General features: G+C 40.1%; 1 protein-coding gene across 1 annotated transcript in view; it reads right to left on the bottom strand.

Moving 5' to 3' along the window:
- LRP1B (LDL receptor related protein 1B) overlaps positions 1-21978 on the bottom strand; it is a 1721287-nt gene that overhangs the window by 225858 nt on the left and 1473451 nt on the right. The gene's annotated exons all lie outside the window — the stretch shown is intronic.

Genomic DNA, 21978 nt, shown 5'->3' with positions numbered 1-21978 from the left:
GAATTATAGAGGAGTGCATTATATTTGCTTAACTCTGCAATTGTTCAATGTGTTAGCCACTAGCTAATTGTGACTCTTCAAATTTAAATTAATCACAGATATGTAAGATTAAATGGACTGCATTGTACCTCGGTCACAGCAGCACATTTCTGGGGCTCGACAACCATGTGTCTGGTGGTTCCATATCCAATAGCATAGATCTAGAGCACTTACATCATCACAGAAAGTTCTATTAGGCAGCACTGATTTAAATTATGTTGTTGGAAATTCTGGTGTAGAATATATATACCATGGGCAACAAATAGTAAAATTAAGAAAATAATATTAGTACTAAAACTAATTGAGCTAAACATAAATAATGTACCCCATAATATACAAATAATGTATATATATTATGTATGTGTAGATGTACAGAGATTACTTAGAAATTTCTTTCTATTTAATTAAATCATTTATTTTTATCATAGTAGAAAAAGCACTTAATCTTTTGGAATATTTCCTTATCTCTATTATTCAATACTAGAGGCCCGATGCACGAAATTCATGGAAGAGTAGGCCTTCCTTCTCCCGACTGCTACACTGGCTTCCCTCCGACACCTGGAACCTGGGCTTCCCTGCAGCCCCAGCTTCGTCCAGAAGGTTGTCGGGAAGGACATCCAGAAGGAAGTCTGGTCTAATTAGCATATTATGCTTTTATTATTATAGACTGGAGTTAGATATAGGATGTTTAATGGACTTTTCACACTCCAACTCTAAAATTAAAATCTATTAACCAAATTATTTTTCCCAGACCTCATCTTTTCTTTTTGTATAATTAATATAATATGGTATGAAATTATTCTCTATGAGTAAAACTGGAATATGCAGCTTAAACTTAAAATATTTCTCATCTCTTCTGACATTGATAATTGTACTCAGATATTTTAACCATACACTAGAAAAAAGATAAAGGTTTTCAGAAAAAAAACATTTATCAATACAGGAATAACAAATAATTATTGTAAAAATGTGTATTTTGTATTAGTTATTTCAGAAGTATATGCATAAAAGCAAGTGATAGTGGATTATAAAGATAATAAAAATGTTCCTTTGCTAGTCAAAATTACATTGAATCATAATTAAGCATGACAAAAATGCAATATATGTTTTTGATAAAAACTAAACAAAATGTAGAATTGTGTGAGCAGAGATCTAAAAATAGCTCTCAGAGCCAAAAGTTGAAATCAAACCTGAGTCTGGAAATACTGTCAATTGCATAGGGCAATGCTGGAATTCCTACCTAAGGTTTGTGTAGATCTATGTTACTTTGCACATATTTCAAAAATTTCAAATTATCAAGTAATAATACATGAGAAGCTCTTCAGAAACTGAGTTCTATTTTTTTAAATCTTGAATTATTTTTAGTATATCTTTATTTAGAAAAGCCAACATATGTAGTGAAATACATCAAGAAAAACACACAATCCATTCCTTTCAAGTAAATTTATGGAGGAATCCCTTGCTGTGGATACTAGAGATGATGATGGATACATGAAAAAAAAAAAAGGTAATAAAAAAGAAATAGAAATCAAAAGATTGTTCAACTCACTGAAATAAATTAGAACATTCCTCCTTGCCTTTCTGACCCCTCAATCTTGGGAACACTAACACAGCAATTTTGTTTTCATAATAAATGTGATATGATTATGCCAGCTTCTCTAACACATATTAGCTATGACCAAATTTATTGTCATTTTATGTTTTAAGAACTAAATATAAGCAAATAAAACTTAAAAGCAGTATTTAAAAATGAGCATACATTAAAATGAACATATCCAAATTGTTTTAACTAGAGAGAGTCTTCATATTTCTATTTACTTGTTTATTCTACATTTGCCTGCACTTGCAATTAAAATATCCCAAAATGTAAAAGGAGTTTTCTCCATTAAAATATATCAACAAAAGCAATTCAAATTTTTGGATGTGAATAATAATTGTTTTGAAGTCATTAAGTCAGCTATAAATTTCAAATTGTTTGATCTCCATATAATATTAATTCTAAACTTTTATTTGTATTCTGAAATTTTTCAATTGCCTACTTATCATTTTTAAAAAATAATTTTTATTGTTGAAAATATTACGTATGTCCCCCTTTTCCCCCTATTGATTCTCTCCAGCCCATCCCACCCTCCACCCCAGGCCCTATCCGCCCCATTGTCTATGGCCATGAGTCATGCATATATGCATATCAGGTTCTTGGTTGATTACTTCCCACCCATTCACCCTGCTCCTCCTTCCCTCCAAGATTCCACACTCTGTTCCATGCTTCTATATCTCTGGATGCACTCTGTTCATCAGTTTACTTTGTTACTTAGATTCCACATATGAGTGAGATCATGTGATACTTGTCTTTCTCTGGCTGACTTATCTCACTTAGCATACTCTCCACGTCCCTCCATGCTGTTTCAAAGGGTAAGAGATTCCTCTTTTATACTACTGCATAGTATTCCATGGTATAAATGTACCACAGCTTTTTTATTCACTCATCTACTGATGGGCACTTGGGCTATTTCTAGATCTTAGCTATTATAAGTTGTGCTGCTATGAACTTAGGGATACACACATTCTTTCTGATTGGCATTTCAGTTTTCTTAGGCTACATCCCTAGAAGGGGGATCACTGGGTCAAAAGGCAGTTCCATATTCATTTTGAATCACAGTTTTGAGAGGAGGAAGAGTGTTTTCATGGAGTCCAACATCTGGTTACCCCACTCTCAGAAAGATCAGTAAACATTCTAGGCCTGAAATCCCCTCTTTGGCATCCAAGCTCACCATTATTTGGCACAATATACTTCCTCAAATTTCTTTCCAATATTAAAATGTGTGAAATCAGCTCTAGTTGGAGCATTTAGCTAAAGTTCACATTTACACTTATGTGCTTTTATCTTATCATTTGCCTTGCTCTTGCCTGTTCCATTATATAGATATTTTCATTCAGATATAATCCACATTGCCCCCTGTTCTCCACAAGTTCTTTTCTGAATCATGTCAGTTCATGATTTCCAGGCAAGTTACAAGATTAAATATAATTGAGAAATGCTTTCTTAAACAAAGTAAGCATTATTGTTTTTATTGTAGGATACTCAAAGCCTTTTATATGCTATAAAACAGTGCTTTTTCTAAGAGGCAATTGTGATATCCCTTTTTTTTAAATCACATAGTTTGGCATGACAGCATTTATTTTTTAGAGCACTTTACAGAAATCACACTTCCAGAACCTGTATTGTAGGCCTTTTTGGTCTAGGGAATTTCATTGTCATGTGTGTAATTGAACAACACATGTATCAGGCACAAAGAACCCACAAAACAGTACTGATATGGGTTCTCAGGCCTCATAATAAAAAAAAAACCTAAGCCAATAAGTCATTTGGTGGAACATCTTTGATAAGCCCCAAAGCCACTCTTAAGTAGATTGAGAACCATAATTTGAAATAATAATTCATTGAGGCTATATTAAATACCAGATATTGCTTAGTACTGAGAAAACAGAGGTAAACAGCTATCATCTTTGCCTCAAATATCTCTCAGTGAATACAATAGAAGTGGAGGTAAAACAAATGAAAAAAATTACAGCATATTATGATAAAACTATTTTACTATGAACGCACAAAAGAGGGCATGATAGTTTAGCTAGAAAAGGCACAAAAGAAATCTGTGCTCACAAATAGTTTTTTTAACATAAATTTTATCTTCACAACTGCCTTATGAATTTTTTAATAACAATGATATTTATATCTTTCATATTTTAGAACAAAGTATAACTTAATTAAAGATTATAATGCTGCAACAGGTCTTGATTATCACCTTGCTTAAAGCATTCATTTTACTTCTAAATTGAGACCATAAAATAATATTTGTTTTGTCCTAGTCCATTTTGATAGTGATACAGTTGGAACAGAACTCAGGTTGCTAGATTTATAGACTAGTTTTCTTCTTTCTTTCCTGAGAGCACTATTTAGAGTCTTAAGCAAATAAGCTTTAGAAACAAATTACTTGGGTTTTAATTCCAGATTTACCCATTACTAGTTATGTGAACCTGGGCACTTTAGTTAGCCTCCCTTAGCCTGGACTTACTCATATGTTTAAAAAGGATAATAATGATTTCTCCTCATAGTACACTGTATGGATTAAATGAGAGAATATAAGGAACAAACTCAGAATACTGGTAAGCATGGACTAAGTGTTCAGCAAATATTAGCTATTATTATTTTATCTGCATTAGATATACACCATATGCAGTAATACATTTTTTGGTTTAATAATATATTAATAACTAGAGGTCTGGTGCACAGATTCCTGCACATAGAAAGGAAATTAGAAGGTGGCCAGCAGGGTGAGACTGGGCGAGATGGGCCAGACAGGCCTTGGAGCCAACCTCCTGTGGTCCCTCCCTGGCCAGCCCGCACCTGGGCCAGCGCCGGGGCTTGAAGGGCATCTGCAGAGTGATCAGGGTCCCTCTGGCAGGTGGGGTCCCTCAGCCTGGCCTGCAAGGGTCGGGCAGCAACCAGCAGTCTGACATCTCCCGAGGGGTCCCAGAGTGAGAGAGGGCACTCTGCAAAGTTGTTGTCACTCGGCAGCTCCTGTGTTGAATGCCTGCCCCTGGTGGTCAGTGCGCATCATACCTACCGGCCGGTCAGCTTGTCAGTCAGTCAGTTGATCAATTAGCCTTTTTTATACTACTAGAGGCCCAGTGCACAAAATTCGTGCACGGGGGGAGGGAGTCCCCTCAGCCCAGCCTGAAACCTCTCCAATCCGGGACCCCTCGGGGGATATCAGACTGCCGGTTTTGGCCCGATCCCAGGGATTGGGCCGAATCCGGCAGTCGGACATTCCTCTCACAATCCGGTACTGGTGGCTCCTAACTGCTCATCTGCCTGCCTGCCTGATCACCCCTAACTGCCTCTGCCTGCCAGCCTGATCACCCCTAATGGCCTACCCATGGGCCTGGCTGGCCCCAACTGCCCCCCTCACAGCCTGGTCACCCATTAGTGCCCCCTGCAGGTCTGGTTGCCCCCAACTACCCCACTCTGCTGGCCTGGTCGCCCCCAACTGCCCCCGTGCTGGCCTGGTTGCCCCTCAAAACCCCCTTCTGCCGGCCTGGTCACCCTTCATTGCCTCCCCTGCCAGCCTGGTCGCCCCATGCAGCCTGCTGTTCGGTTGTTACTGTGAGGGCATCATGAATAATTTGCATATTACCCTTTTATTAGTATAGATAGATGGTTACTTGCTAGATGTGGATTGTATGTATGTTATTACATGATTTGCCTGAATTTTATGTGTGTTATTACATTAGTAGTCTACTTTCTCATCAACCAAAAGACTATTATGAAAACATTCCCATCCACTCAAGAAAATTATTAGTTCAACTATACTCAGGTATGAATGGGCCTTAATAAACATGGGATTTCTTGTGTCTCTCTCCTTATGGGTAGCTAACTTTTGATAGCTAAATTTCACTTTCTTTTCTATAGTTAACCCCTCATTAATATATATTTGTTTCAAGTTTCTCTGTACCAGACATACTGGTAATTTTAACATCAGAAATGCAACCTCTTAAAAATTACCTAAGGACAATATTTGTTGTAAATAATTAAAGCTGAAAATTAAAACTTCAGTGAAAATATCAAAAGGAGAGTTCTAAATTTCAACCAAATATTATGTAATATTTACCTAAGATTACATCTGAAAAATCTGATCCTCAAATAATATCTATTCTGTAAGTTATTACCAAGTGTAAATATACAAAAGAACATCTACTTGTAACCATAACAACAGGCTTCTGTGATTCCTGAGGATGTTTTTTATAGTTTAATGTAATATTTTATGTTTCTTTAAAATAAATTAGATAGAAATATTCTCTCAATGTTTAGTTTTTTTCTGATTTGGGGAATACATTCAGAGAAGTTTCTTCCAGCTACTTCTTTTTCCTAATTTTGAATTACAAACTTAAGGTGGTTTTTTTTGTGTGTGTGTTCTTTTAATTTCTTTATTGATTAAGGTATCACATATTTGTCCTCATCCCTCCATTCCCATCCCACACCCCTCCCCACAGATGCCCCCACATGCCTGTTGTCCTTAACCACTGGTTAGGCTCATATGCATGCACACAAGTCCTTTGGTTGATCTCTCCCCTTTACCCCCACCCTCCACTACCCTTCCTCTGAGGCCCGACAGTCTGATCCATGCCTCCTTGTTTCTGGGTCTGTTCTTTTTCATCAGTCTATGTTGTTCATTATTTCCCCTAGATGAGTGCGATCATGTGCTATTAGAAATACACTTATAAGAACCGAAAATGAGATAAGCAATAATGGTTATGCTGACAGGCAAATGAATTAGTCTGTAATGAGTTTCTTTCTGGGCCAGCAGTTCTTTTGAGACCCAATTTCAATGTCAAACAGTTCCTTATGTGTACATATCAGCAATGACATTTCAGTTCTGGATGGTGGACAAATGGTGGTAATGCAGGTCCGACTCTCTCTGGTTTGGTCCTGGGCAACCTGCAGTGACGCACAGCTGCTAACTGCTAATACTCATTCCTTTTTGTTTTTGCCTAAATATGAAAATAGAGGTTTAAAACTTGGTGGGAAAAATGTGGAGTTTTTTATGTGACTGTTTAATTTAATAAAATATTTCTGTGTTCCCCATAGAAATCTGAAACAATTTTCATTCCTGGTATGCTTTTCATTTCCTCACAACAAAAGATTTCTTATGACACTTTTCTTTGAAAAATGCAGGTTATTTATATACCAATATATTGGTTTGTACATACAAGGTCCCTGTATCTATAACCTATGATCTGTGTATGTCCAGTTGACTATTTATTATTTTCTTCAACAATAAGTTTAGCAACCCCTGTGTTAGGTGCAAACTAAAATTAAACCATGGCTGTTATGCTAATGGAACTCACTTTCTAGATACATAAACATACACACCAATCATAGTCATATGTATACCTGAAACTAATCGGCATATGCCAATTATACTGCAATAAAAATAAATAAGTAGTTAAAAATAAATAAAACAGCTGCTGTAAAAAGAAGAAAGAGAAAGGCAAGAAGAAACACAAACACTAAGGAAAAATATGTCAACAAACAGGTACTTATCAATAATGACAGTAAACGTAAATGGATTAAATGCACCAATCAAAAGATATAGGGTAGCTGAATGGATAAGAAAACATGACCCATATATTTTCTGTCTACAAGAGACCCACCTTAGAGCAAAAGATTCACACAGACTGAGAGTGAAGGGATGGAAAAACATTTTTCAGGCAAATGGAAATGAGAAAAAAGCTGGGGTTGCAATACTTATATAAGATAAAATAGACCTCAAAGTAAAGGCCATAATAAGAGATAAGGAAGGCCACTACATAATACTAAAGGGAGCAATCCAGCAAGAAGATATAACTCTGGTAAACGTATATGCACCCAACGCAAGAGCGCCCAAATACATAAAAAATCTCCTGGAAGATATCAAGGGACAGATCGACATCAATACAATCATAGTAGGGGACTTTAATACACCACTGACATCAATGGATAAATCCTCTGGACAAAAAATCAGCAAAGAAACAGCAATTCTAAATGACACACTAGATCAGATGGACCTAATTGACATCTTCAGAGTTTCACCCCAAAGCCATGGAATATACATTCTTCTCAAGTGCACATGGGACATTCTCAAAAATAGACCACATATTGGGTAACAAGCAAAGTCTCCCCAAATTCACAAAGATTGAAATCATATCAAGCATTTTCTCAGACCACAATGGCATAATATTAGAAATAAACTACAATAAAAACATTCCAAAAAATTCAAACACTTGGAAACTGAATAGCATGCTACTAAACAATGATTGGGTTATCAATGAGATCAAAGAAGAAATTAAAAACATCCTGGAGACTAATGACAATAAAACACAACATTGCAAATCCTATGGGACACAATGAAAGCAGTCCTGAGAGGGAAATGTATAGCTCTACAGGCCTACCTCAAAAAACAAGAAAAAATGGTAACAGATCATCTAACTCAACAACTCAAAGAATTAGAAAGGGAGCAACAAGAAAAGCCCACAGTGAGCAGAAGAAAGGAAATAATAAAGATCAGAGCAGAAATGAATGACATAGAGACCAAAAAAACAATACACAAGATCAACAAAACCAAGATCTGGTTCTTTGAAAGGATAAACAAGATTGATGAACCTCTAGCCAGGCTCACCAAGAAGCAAAGAAAGAGGACCCAAATAAACAAAATCAGAAATGAAAGAGGTGAAATAACAACAGACCCCACAGAAATACAAAGGATTGTCAAAAAATACTATGAACAACTCTACTCCAACAAACTAGACAACCTGGAGGAAATGGACACATTCCTAGAAAAACACAACCTTCCAAAACTTACTCAGGAAGAGACTGAAAATCTCAATAGGCTGATAACTATGGAAGAAATTGAAGCAGTCATCAAATAGCTTCCAGCAAACAAAAGCCCGGGGCCAGACGGCTTCACAGGGGAGTTTTATAAAACATTCAAGGAAGAGCTAAAACCTATCCTTATCAGAATATTCCAGAAAATTCAAGAAGAAGGAACACTTTCAAGCTCCTTCTATGAAGCCAGCATCACCCTTATACCAAAACCAGATAAAGATAACACAATGAAAGAGAATTACAGGCCAATATCCCTCATGAACATAGATGCCAAAATCCTCAACAAAATTCTAGCAAATCGAATCCAGCAGTACATCAGAAAGATCATACACCACGACCAAGTAGGATTCATCCCTGGGATGCAAGGATGGTACAATATTCGCAAGTCAATAAATGTCATACATCACATAAACAAATTGAGAGATAAAAACCATATAGTCATATCAATTGATGCAGAAAAAGCATTTGACAACATCCAACACTCTTTCTTGATAAAAACTCTCAGCAAGCTGGGAATAGAAGGATCATACCTCAACATAATAAAAGCCATATATGACAAACCCACAGCCAACATCATACTCAATGGGCAAAAACTAAAACCATTTCCCCTAAGAACAGGAACAAGACAGGAGTGCACACTCTCACCACTCCTGTTCAACATAGTGTTGGAAATACTAGCCATTGCAATCAGACAAGAAGAAGAAATAAAAGGCATCCAAATTGGAAAAGAAGAAGTAAAACTGTCCTTATTTGCAGATGACATGATACTCTACATAGAAAACCCTAAAGACTCCATCAAAAAATTACTAGACTTAATAAATGAATTCAGCAGAGTAGCAGGATACAAAATAAATGCTAAGAAATCTATGGCATTTCTATACACCAATAATGAACTTACAGAAAGAGGGACTAAAAAAGCAATCCCATTTACCATCACACCACAAAAATTAAGATACCTAGGAATAAACTTAACTAAGGAGGTAAAAGACCTATATGCAGAAAACTACACAACACAGAAAAAAGAGATAGAGGAAGACATAAACAGATGGAAGAACCTACCATGTTCATGGATTGGTAGAATCAACATCATCAAAATGTCCATACTACCCAAAGCAATCTATAATTTCAATGCGCTTCCCATTAAAATACCAACGACAGACTTCACAGACCTAGAACGAACTTTCCAAAAATTCATCTGGAATAAAAAAAGACCCCGAATAGCCACAGTAATCCTGAGAAAGAAGAACAAAGTAGGTGGGATCTCCATACCAAATTTCAAGCAGTATTACAAAGCCACTATTCTCAAAACTGCCTGGTATTGGCACAAGAAGAGACATATAGATCAATGGAATAGAATAGAGAACCCAGAAATCGATCCAAACCACTATGCTCAATTAATATTTGACAAAGGAGGCATGAACATACAATGGAGTCAAAAAAGTCTCTTCAACAAATGGTGTTGGGAAAATTGGACAGATAAATGCAAAAAAATGAAACTAGACCACCAACTTACACCATACACAAAAATAAACTCAAAATGGATCAAGGACTTAAACATAAGACAGGAAACCATAAAAATACTAGAGGAATCTACAGGCAGAAAAATCTCTGACATATGCCAAAAGAACTTCTTCGCTGATACTGCTCCTAGGGCAATGGAAGCTAAAGAGAAAATAAACAAATGGGACTACATCAAAATAAAAAGCTTTTGCACAGCAAAGGAAACCATCAATAAAACAACAAGAAAGCCCACTTCATGGGAGAACATATTTGCCAATGATGTCAACGATAAGGGTTTAATCTCCAACATTTACAGGGAACTCATGCAGCTTAACAAAAAGAAGATAAACAACCCAATCAAAAAATGGGCAACTGATCTAAATAGACACTTTTCGAAAGAAGACAGAAGGAAGGCCAAGAGACATATGAAAACCTGCTCTAAATCACTAATCATTAGAGAGATACAAATCAAAACAACAATGCAGTACCATCTCACACCTGTCAGAATGGCCATTATCAACAAGTCAAAAAATGACAAGTGCTGGCGAGGATGTGGAGAAAAAGGAACCCTTGTGCACTGCTGGTGGGAATGCAGACTGGTGCAGCCACTGTGGAGAACAGTATGGAGTTTCCTTAAAAAACTAAAAATAGAACTCCCATTTGACCCAGTGATCCCACTTCTAGGAATATATCCCAAGAAACTGGAAACATCAATCAGAAAGGATATATGCACCCCTATGTTCATAGCAGCACAATTCACCATAGCTAAGATTTGGAAACAACCTAAGTGCCCATCAGCAGATGAGTGGATTAAAAAACTGTGGTACATCTACACAATGGAATACTAAGCTGTGGTTAAAAAGAAGGAGCTCCTACCATTTGAAACAATATGGATGGAGATGGAGAACATTGTGCTTAGTGAAATAAGCCAGGCAAGAAAGATAAATATCACATGATCTCACTCATTTGTGGAATATAATGAACAACATAAACTGATGTGGAAAAAAAAATAGATCCAGAAACAGAGAAACATCAATCAGAACGTCAAACCTCAGGGAAGAAATTGTGAGGTAACCAGAAACCTAAGAATTCCTGAGAACACCTTTCTAGCCACGCTAGCAATCATCAGAAGTACGGTAATTTTACCTGGGACAAGAGGGTAAGTATTTTGGACTTATGCTCCTGACCCTTCATGGGTAAGACCCCTTACGTGGGCTGATCCCCTGACTAATGTAGTTACCAATAATACCAAACACCTTGGTCATCCAGGAGGTCCATGGGTGGGGCAAGAAAGTATAAATACACAGGGGTCTCCACCCAGCTTCCCTTTTGTATGACAGAAATCAAAACAATGCCCCTTTGTGTGTACAATTAAAGAGAGGTTTCTGGCTTGTGTGGACACCAAAGAAAGGGTGTCACTACTATCACTACTTGCCCCCAGTAGAGGTGCAGAAAATGTAACTAAGACCTTGTCTATATAAAAAGAAATGGACAGCCAGTTTGAAAGGGAATTGCCATGGACTAGAACAAAGAATATCCTTACATGATACTATTCTACACTATCATTAAAATTTTTCCCAGATTTGGATCACCCCATATAATAGTTCCTCGCACCCTTGGGGATAAAAAAAAAAAAAAATCATCTGTTTGTTGCTTGGAGACAAACTTAACACATCTCTTGATATTTTAGAATTACAACAGCATAATGTACTACTATCCCAAGCAAAATTACAAACTAATTCTTTGAATGGCAGCAATTTAAAAAGGACATGTAAGGATTTAACCATTTTCATTGTGTAGAGGGCCTCCTGGGAAGGCACCTGAGCATTCTATATTGGTCCCTCTTACCCTTTAGGCCAAGAGAGTCCCTCTTCTCACAATTCAATTGCTCACAGCTGTTGCATGAGCTCTCTGGTCATGTTGAGGTTGAAGTCTCGTGATGACTGGTGCCATGGATCTGTCTCTCACCCAGTGGGGCAAACTGAGCCCTCCCTGGAGAAGAAACCTGGGTTCCACAAGATATGTGATCAGTGCTGGGGCCCCGCCAGCAGGCGAGGGGATCCCAAGGCAGGTGCTGGGCATGGAGGCCATGGGGGCATAGGCTACCAAGGAGACAAAACTGAACCTCACCTCACCCTGCTTGGCCCCAGAGGATGGCTGGTTAGCCAGAGACGGGTAAGATTCCTCAAGGAAGGAACAACCTAAGACAGGTTCCGTCACAGAGGGGCCATCAGGAGAGAATTTGGGGATAAACAGAGGTGGGGCACCGAACCTCACCCCCCCAACATAGCAGGGGCCTGAACCCTAGCCCCTTCTGAGGGAGGTCTCCTGCCCCCATGACTGCTTCGTGCTTCCCATGCCCAGCCCAGATCAGGACTCAGGTGACTGAAAGAGACTTGGTCGACAGCAGATGCCCTCTCACTCAAACAAGAATTGTTTGAATTGTCTTGGACCCATGGTGTGGGGAAGTGGGTTTATGATATCTAAATCCAGCCTACCACCAGCAATGCTCAGGACCTACTCAAGAAGGCAAATAATCCTTTCCACTAATATTTACAGGGTAAAATAAGATTGTTGTTAGAGTAATAAATTTGACAGTAAAATAGTAGTCAAGTTTTCAGGCAAATTTAAATTGGCTAGTTGAAACAAGCGAATATTCTAGGAAAATTAATTGTACTGGACAAAAAGGTGTTCCTAAAGTGTTAACTAAAATTTTTATTGGTAGTTCATCTCATGATAAAAATGCGTACCATGTAATGAACCTAAAACAGTAATATTATAGTGCTAAAGATTAAAATTTAAAAGCCATCAAGACTACATTATAAAATTTTCAAAAGCATCCTAATATTTAAATAAAAAAGGGGAGGTAGTAGAAGAATATCATGTAAGGAAAAATATCCTGTAAGTAATTATATCTAGAAAATTAATACTTTAGAAAATTAATTGTAAGGCTAAAAGCAATACACCCATGAAAAACACACAAGGTGTCAAAACAAGCCAGAGGAAAATCATTTGGGCAAAAAATGAAATAGGATCCCAAGTCAAATTTATAGAAAATATTCCTTTATTAACTTTTGGTCGAGAATATGTTAGTATATTTTCAGAAAACAACTCTGAGACCATGTGGATTCCAGCAACAGAGAGGAATCGACAGGACTACTCCAGCCATCAAGACAGAAGAGAAGCAGTCCAGAGATGGAAGAAGCTGACATCGCCTTGCCATACTAGCAGTTAACAGCTGTGCGTCACTACAGGTTGCCCAGGACCAAACCAGAGAGGGTCAGACCAGCATTACCACCATTTTTCCATCATCCAGAACTGAAATGTCATGGCTGACATGTATACATAAGGAACTGTGTGACATTGAAATTGGGTCTCAAAAGAACTGTTGGCCCAGAAAGAAACTCACTACAGACTGATTCATTTGCCTGTCAGCATAACCATTATTGCTTGTCTCATTTTCGGTTCTTATAAGTGTATTTCTAATAGCACATGATCTCACTCATCTAGGGGAAATAATGAACAACATAGACTGATAAACAAGAACAGACCCAGAAACAAGGAGGCATGGATCAGACTGTCGGGCCTCAGAGGGAGGGTAGGGAAGGGTGGGGTAAAGGGGAGAGATCAACCAAAGGACTTGTGTGCAAGCATATGAGCCTAACCAGCGGTTAAGGACAACAAGGGGGTGGGGGCATGTGTGGGGAGGAATGTGGGCTGGGAATGGGGGGATGAGGACAAATATGTGATACCTTAATCAATAAAGAAATTTAAAAAAATAAATTAAAAAAAATAAAAATAAATAAAACAGTTGTATAATGTAATGTGTTCAAAATATGGTGTCTACTTAAGCACAGTTAGGGGATGTTTCACAGAAGTAGTGATATTGTCTGCTCTTGCTTGAAAAATGGAAAGGTATTCCAACTGGAGAAAAAGAAGAAGGGCATTCTAGAAAGAAAGAATATCAGGAAAGAAAAATAAATAAATAATATACTTTAAAAATAAAGCATGATTATAATGATTTAGGCAGTTTTCTTTATTTCCAAAAAACTCTTATTATCTATATTTAAAGTTTTGTAAAAACGCTAATTGTTAAAATGGAAAAAGGAAAAAAGTATGATATATATATATACTAGAAGCCCGGTGCACGAAATTCGTGCACGGCGGGGGATTGTCCCTCAGCCCAGCCTGTACCCTCTCCAATCTGGGAATCCTGGAGGGATGCCCGACTGTCCGTTTAGGCCCGATCCCAGGGATCGGGCCTAAACGGGCAGTCGGACATCCCTCTCACAATCCAGGACTGCTGGCTCCCAACTGCTTGCCTGCCTGCCTTCCTGATTGCCCCTAACCGCTTCTGCCTGCCAGCCTGATCACCCCCTAACCACTCCGCTGCCAGCCTGGTTGATGCTTAACTGCTCCCCTGCCAGCCTGTTTGCCCCCAACTTCCCTCCTCTGCTGGCCTGGTCACCCCTAACTGCCCTCTCCTGCAGGGTTGATCACCTCCAACTGCCCTCCCTTGCAAGCCTGGTCCCTCTCAACTGCCCTCCCTTGCAGGCCGGGTGCCTCCCAAATGCCCTCTCCTGCTGGCCATCTTGTGGTGGCCATCTTGTGTCCACATGGGGGCAGGATCTTTAACCACATGGGAGCAGCTATATTGTGTGTTGCAGTGATGATCAATCTGTATATTACTCTTTTCTTAGATAGGATAGAGGCCTGGTGCATGGGTGGGGGCCAGCTGGTTTGCCCTGAAGGGTGTCCCGGATCAGGGTGGGGTTCCCTTGGGGCGTGGAGCGGCCTGAGCGAGGGGCCTGTGGTGGTTTGCAGGCCGGCCACGCCCCTTGGCAACCCAAGCAGAGGCCCTGGTATCTGGAATTTATTTTCCTTCTATAATTGAAACTTTGTAGCCTGGAGCAGAGCCAAGCCTGCTGTTCCCTCTGGGGCGGCAGCCATCTCTGTGGCAGTTAATTCACCTTCTACAATTGAAACTTTGTAGCCTTAAGCAGGTGAGCCCGGCCAGTGTGTGCGGAAAGCTTTGCTTCCCCTGTTGCCGCCAGCAACCCTGGCCTGCTCTCTCAAGCTCCATTCTGCCGCCATTTGTTTGAATTTGTTTACCTTCTATATTTGAAACTTTGTAGCTTGAGTGGAGGCTTAGGCCTGCAACGGCTATGGAAAGCTTGGCTTGCTCTGTTACCTGGGAAACCTTGCTCACTGTGGCTGTAGCCATCTTGGATTGGGGTTAATTTGCATACTCGCCCTGATTGTCTGGTGGGCGTGGCTTGGCTGGTGGGCGTGGCTTATGTAGCTGAGTGATGGTTAATTTGCATATTACCATTTTATTAGAGAGGATATATATATATATTTATTTATTTATTTATTTATTTTAAACTCTTATTTGGATGGCTCTTCAAAAATCATGCTCATGATTCAAGATTATTTTGTTACTGGAAACTCTAGTGTCATATAATAGAGAAAATATATTAAAATGGGGATTTTAATATCTTACTACCTAAATAATCCTGATAAAGTCACTTGTACATTTTGAGGTTGAATGTTCTAATCTGTACTCTAAGGATAATAGTAAAAATTATCCTCTTTCTAAGAGACTCTGACTAAATAGTACAATCACATAAAATATAAAATGGAGGGATGACTTTCTAATTCATAAAATTTTATTAAGTGGTAATAATCTTCATCCTCATTATTGAAGTACTAGAGGCCCAATGCACAAAGATTCGTGCAAGAATGGGCCTTTCTTCCCCTGGCTGCTAGCACAGCCTTTGCTCCAGCCCAGAGCCGCCTTTCTGACTTCCCACACTGCCCAGAGGCCTGGAGCGGCTGGGGCGGTGTGGAACGACTGCGTCATTGCCATGGCAATGACACAAGTGTCCCACCCCACCCCTGGCCACTCGGTGCCTGTGTATGAAAATGAACCCACCATCTTTGTTGGGTTAATTTGCATACTCACTCCTGATTGGCTAATGGGCGTCACGAAGGTACCATCAATTTGCATCTTATTCTTTTATTAGTGTAGATCAGAACTTGCGATCTGAATAGGTCTACAAACCCAACTGGGGAAATTATTTTTCTATTTACCTGTTTTCCCAAGCCAGAAAGGCTTGCTTATTTTGTTTGTTTGTTTGTTTTGCTGCTGTTGTTTTGATATATTCCTAGCTCTTCCTTAGTCTGTAAAGTGAACTGGCATAAAAGTTCCACAATTATTCATAACTAGGGGCCCGGTGCACAAAATTCGTGCACTGGGTGGGGGCCGTCTCCTCAGCCCAGCCTGCCCCCTCTCACATACTGGGAGCTCTCAGGGGATGTCCTACTGACGGCTTAGGCCTGCTCTCCATAAGGAGCGGGCCTAAGCCGTAGTCTGGCCTCCCTTTGTGAGAGACAACCAGGCTGATCAGGGAAAGGCACCAGCCCCATCACCCCACTGCTGGAGCCACTGCAAGTCACCGCAGCCACCAAGGTGTTTTCATCAACACGGACTCCAGTCCCTTCACCAAGAAAAAATGACAATTTTCTTTAGGCATTTTCAAGATGTATCTTTCATAGAATATGACCTTTCTTTCTTTCTTTCTTTCTTTCTTTCTTTCTTTCTTTCTTTCTTTCTTTCTTTCTTCTTTCTTTCTTTTTTTAATCCTCACCTGAGTATATGTTTCCATTGACTTTTAGAGAATGTGAAAGAGAAAGGGAAAGACAGAGAGAAACATCAAAGTAAGAGGAATACTTAGATTGGTTGCCTCCTTCATGAGCCCTGACCTGGGCCCCAGCCAGGGAGGAGCCTGCAACTTAGGTACATGCCCTTGATCAGAATCTAACCTGGACTCTGCGGTTGGCAAACCTAGGCATTATCCACTGAGCCAAACCATGTAGGGAAGGTTATGACATTTCTTAGCCCTCCAGCAGCGGACCTTCGTATTTTTCTCCAGGAGTGTGGTGGAAAAGCCCTAGATCACCTTTTTGGATTCTTATACCCAAGTTACTAAGAATATTACCAGTGGCATACAGGGAGCTTAGCCAATGAGCGGTCAGAAAAGGTGTTTCCTCTGTAGTTCACACCTATCTCCTGTGATCTCCGGCTCCACCCCTGCCAAGGCCTAAAGCCTCCAGCCCTTGGCAGGGGACCCCAGCTGGCTAGATTGCCAGGCTCCGCCCCTGGCCACGGCCTCAAGCCTCTGTTTGAGGATTGGGCCCTGGGCAGGGACCCCAAGCTGGCTCCACCCCCAGCCAAGGCCGCAAGCCTCTGTTTGAGGCTCGGGCCCTGGGCAGGGACCCCCAGCTGGCTCCAATCGCCCTACTCTACCCCCAGCCAAGGCTGCAAGCCTCTGTTTGAGGCTCGGGCCTTGGTCAGGGACCCACAGCTGGTTCTGATCACCCGCAGGGACCCACAGCTGGTGCAATCGCCCGGCTCCACCCACGGCCAAGTACGAAAGCCTCTGGCAGAGGCTTGGGCTCTGGGCAGGGACCCCCAGCTGGCTCCGATCATCCGCAGGGGACCCCAGCTGGTTCAATCGCCTGGCTCCACCCCCAGCCAAGGCTGTAAGCCTCTGGCTGAGGCTTGGGCCCTGGGCAGGGACCCCCAGCTGGCTCAGATCACCTGCAGGGACCCCCAGCTGGCTCCGCTCCCAGGCTCCACCCCCAGCCAATGCCGCAAGCCTCTGTTTGAGGCTCAGGCCCTGGGCAGGGACCCCCAGCTGACTCTAATCACCGCAGGGTACCCCAGCTGGTTCCAATGGCCCAGCTCCGCCCCCAGCCAATGCGGCAAACCTCTGGCTGAGGCTCGGGCCCTGGGCAGGGACCCCCAGCTGGCTCTGATCGCCTGCAGGGGACCCCAGCTGGCTCTGATCACCTGTGGGGGACCCCCCGCTGGCTCCATCTTCCCCTCTGATCTTCGGCTCCAATATCCCAGTTCCAACAACCACCACTCTCCAAGGCTGCAGCCATCTTGGTTAGGTGTATTTGCATATTTGCTTTCTGATTGGCTGGTGGGCATGGTTGGTGGGCGTGGCTTGTGAGTGTAATGGAGTGATGATTTGCATATTACTGTTTTATTAGATAGGATTACTTCATTCCAAACATATGAGTTCTTCCCACTGTGCCATATTCTGTGTGTCTTTGCTTTCCCAGAGAGCGTGTTCTTTTTTCTTGAAATGCCTCCTGCTCTGGAGTGCATCTCATTACCTAATTCTTACTCTACCCGTTTTGTCTATGAAGCTGTCTCTGATCTCATGTTCTGTTTTCTCTATCTTACAATTATTGGATTGTATTCTAATTATTTACTCATCTGCCTACCCACTGGACAGTAAAATAATTGGAGATAGGTGCCTTTTATCTTTATGTTGATACTATAGTGCTATATATATACACTAAATGCTAAAGAAATAAGTGTTGAAAAAATTAGTGAGTAGAAAATTTATTTTCTGCTAATCAGGACTATCACACATTCACTTTAATGTCTATCATGAGGGTCTTTTGTTATTATAACACTAGAGTCCCGGTACACGAAATTTGTGCATGGGGGGGGGGCCTGTGCCTCAGCCCAGCCTGCACCCTCTCCAATTCAGGACTGCTGGCACCCAACTGCTCGTCTGCCTGCCTTCCTGATTGCCCCTAACTACTTCTGCCTGCCAGCCTGATCACCCCCTAACCACTCCCCTGACAGCATGATTAATGCCTAATTGCTCCCCTGCCAGCTTGTTTGCCCCTAACTGCCCTCCCCTGCAGGCCTGGTCACCCCTAACTGCCCTCCCCTGCAGGCTTGATCGCCCCCAACTGCCCTCCCTTGCAGGCCTGGTCCCTCCCAACTGCCCTCCCCTGCTGGCCATCTTGTGTCCACATGGGAGCATGATCTTTGACCACATGAGGGCAGCCATCTTGTGTGTTGGAGTAATGGTCAATCTGCATATTACTCTTTTATTAGATAGGATAGAGGCCTGGTGCACTGGTGGGGGCCAGCTGGTTTGCCTTAAAGCAGGCGTCCTCAAACTACGGCCCGCGGGCCACATGCGGGTGTTTTTGCCGTTTTGTTTTTTTACTTCAAAATAAGATATGTGCAGTGTGCATAGGAATTTGTTCATAGTTTTTTTTAAACTATAGTCCGGCCCTCCAATGGTCTGAGGGACAGCGAATTGGCCCCCTGTTTAAAAAGTTTGAGGACCCCTGACTTAAAGGATATTCCAGATCAGGGTGGGAGTTCCCTTGGGGCATGGGGTGGCCTGGGAGAGGGGCCTGTGGTGGTTTGCAGTCCGGCCATGCCCCCTGGCGACCCAAGCGGAGGCCCTGGTATTTGGGATTTATTTATCTTTATAAATTGAAACTTTATAGCCTTGAGCAGAGCCAAGCCTACTGCTTGCTCCGTGGCGGCAGCCATTTCTATTAGGATTTATGTATCTTCTATAATTGAAACTTTGTAGCCTTGAGTGGAGGCTTGGGCCAGCCAGGGTGTGCGGAAAGCTTGGCTTCCTCCATCGCCAGGGGCAACCCTAGCCTCCTGCTCTTTCCAGCTCAGTGGCTGCCGCCATTTCTGTTTGGATTTATGTATCTTCTATCATTGAAACTTTGTAGCCTTGAGTGGAGGCCTAGGCTGGCAAGGTCAGGCGGAAAGCTTTGTTTCCTCCATTGCCCTGGAAACTCAAGCCTCCCTCCTGCTCTCTGTGGCCGTAGCCATCTTGTCTGGGTTTATTTGCATATTCGCTCCTGATTGGCTTGTGGGTGTGGCTTGTGGGTGTAGCGGAGTGATGGTTAATTTGCATATTACTCTTTTATTAGATTAGATGAATTGGCATCTTAATCATCAAAAAGATAAAATTATGCTCAGCAAACTTTTACCATTAATTATGTTTTCTATTCTACTTTAAAAATATTAATATTTTTAAAAATAAAAATATAAATTAGTGCAAAATATAAATATTACACTAATGACTTTTATAAATATTGAATGTAAATAATTTTTATTACCCCAAATTTATGATAATTTAGTACGCTGATTCCCAAAGTAAAGCAGATAACAAAAGTATTAGAAAAATTGAATTTCGAATGAATTTAAATATAACAACCAAGAAAATGGTCTATCTACTTGTAGCTCTTTTCTACTCTTAGTAATCACCATATCCAAATTGATATGTGACAACTGGCATACTATTATCAAAAGATAAAAATGACCACAAACTGCTTCCTATATGTTTAATGCTTAATTACACTAGTGCCATAATCCTTATCCTCCCTAAACAAAGCCTTGCCCAATTCCTCACTGAATATCAGGACAGAAATCTCACTTCTCAAGGAAACAGAGGTCAGTACTGTTGGCATCTTCAAAATGTATGCAAATAACAATGGTAATCCGATGTAGAAAGATTCCATTGCACTTTTTATGAAATAATCCTTTCATTTCAGCTGCCGTTTTGGAAGCAGGATTGCACAATATTGGGGACATTTATGGCTTTTCAGCCTGAAGCTCACCCCATAAAAGCTAAAATTCAGGTTGCCCTACTGTCTCCCTCAGGGGAGCTAGGAAAACAGCATGAACGAAAAGGTGTCATTACATTTTATCTGTTAGAATAGGTGGCTTTCACTGTTTCATAAAAACAAATTTTTATCTGTTTCTTTGGTTATAATATGGCATATCCATATCAGAACCCAAATATTATCAAAAAAGGAAATCAAGGGAGTCTCTCATAATCTATACAATAATTCAATACTTCACTTTTTAAAATGACACTTTTGATGGTTGGGTTTATGTTGATGATAACTTATGACTGTTTTTAGTTTATGTGGTAATAACTGGGATCTGGGCAAAATAAAACAAAACTGGATTCAGTTTTTGATTTATAACTAGGAAATTCCATAAGACTACTGTTACCCACAGGTAATGTTTTTTCATTTAGAAAATGAGGCATCTTGAATGGTATAAAATGAGAAGCTAAGCCAGCTATATTAACTTTGAAGAAAGGGACAATGGTTTGGACACAGTAAAATAAATACCTTCTCAGAAAATATAAAAGGAATTAAATTATTTACATTCTTATGAATGAATGATGATGGTAACCAAACTTAGTACATCTGGACATAATATATTGAAACTCATGTAGAAACAGTTTCTCATGACTCTCAGTTAAAATAGAATTTACACTCTTGAAATGTATATTGCCATGTTTAAGAAAATATTTTAAAAAGTAACAAAATGGTTACATAATTATATAGTGAAAAGTTAACACTTGCACATTACTTTGGAAATAGAACAATATTTATAGTAGAAGGGTTATCTATTAGGTACTGCTTTTACCCAAAATAATGTTTAAAATTAAGCTGTAAAATATACTATGACATGACTACTCTGCCAACTGCAAATATAAGGGACCAAAACACAGAGTCAATATATTAGCAAGAAGCAACATTGAATTGTTGCATATGATATGATAAAAGCAATGATTTGGTGAAACATATTTGAAATTAATTTAGGTGGCAAAAAATTAAGAGCACTATAGTGTACCATTTTAAAACATCAAATTATTCTCTAAAATTCTTTCTTTAGAAAGTGTGTTGAGTAGGTTGAACTTCTACAGAGATCACTTTGGAGTATGTAATCACTCTAAATTACAGTGCAAAGAACAATGGAAAGATATGCCTTCTCTACTTACCAAAACAACATAGTTGAAAGTAAACGGTCATAATCTATGGAACTTAAGCAAACATACACCAGACAGCTTTGACACCTTAATGTGTGTTCATCTCTCATCTGCAATCTCCAGCCTACTGTCCTTGACCTTTTTGATGACCTCTTCTCCATTCTCACAATGACATGCAAATGAAACACAGCTCCAATATGAATCTTTCCTGATATTCTCACTGTGCTATTTCTTTTGAATGTATGTAAAATGCACCTTGTTGTTTATTATCCATGGAAACTAATTATGTCTCCTGCTCTAAAATGATACAGAAATGTTATCAGCCACATTTGTGACTAACACATAGATACAAAATGTGATCCAAGAATTTGCTCTTCATTTGCCTTT

This window comes from Cnephaeus nilssonii, assembly GCF_951640355.1.
Source record: "Cnephaeus nilssonii genome assembly, chromosome: 10".
Lineage (NCBI taxonomy): Eukaryota > Metazoa > Chordata > Mammalia > Chiroptera > Vespertilionidae > Cnephaeus > Cnephaeus nilssonii.
The sequence above is the reverse complement of the archived record's forward strand: the minus strand, read 5'-3'. Positions and strand labels throughout refer to the sequence as shown.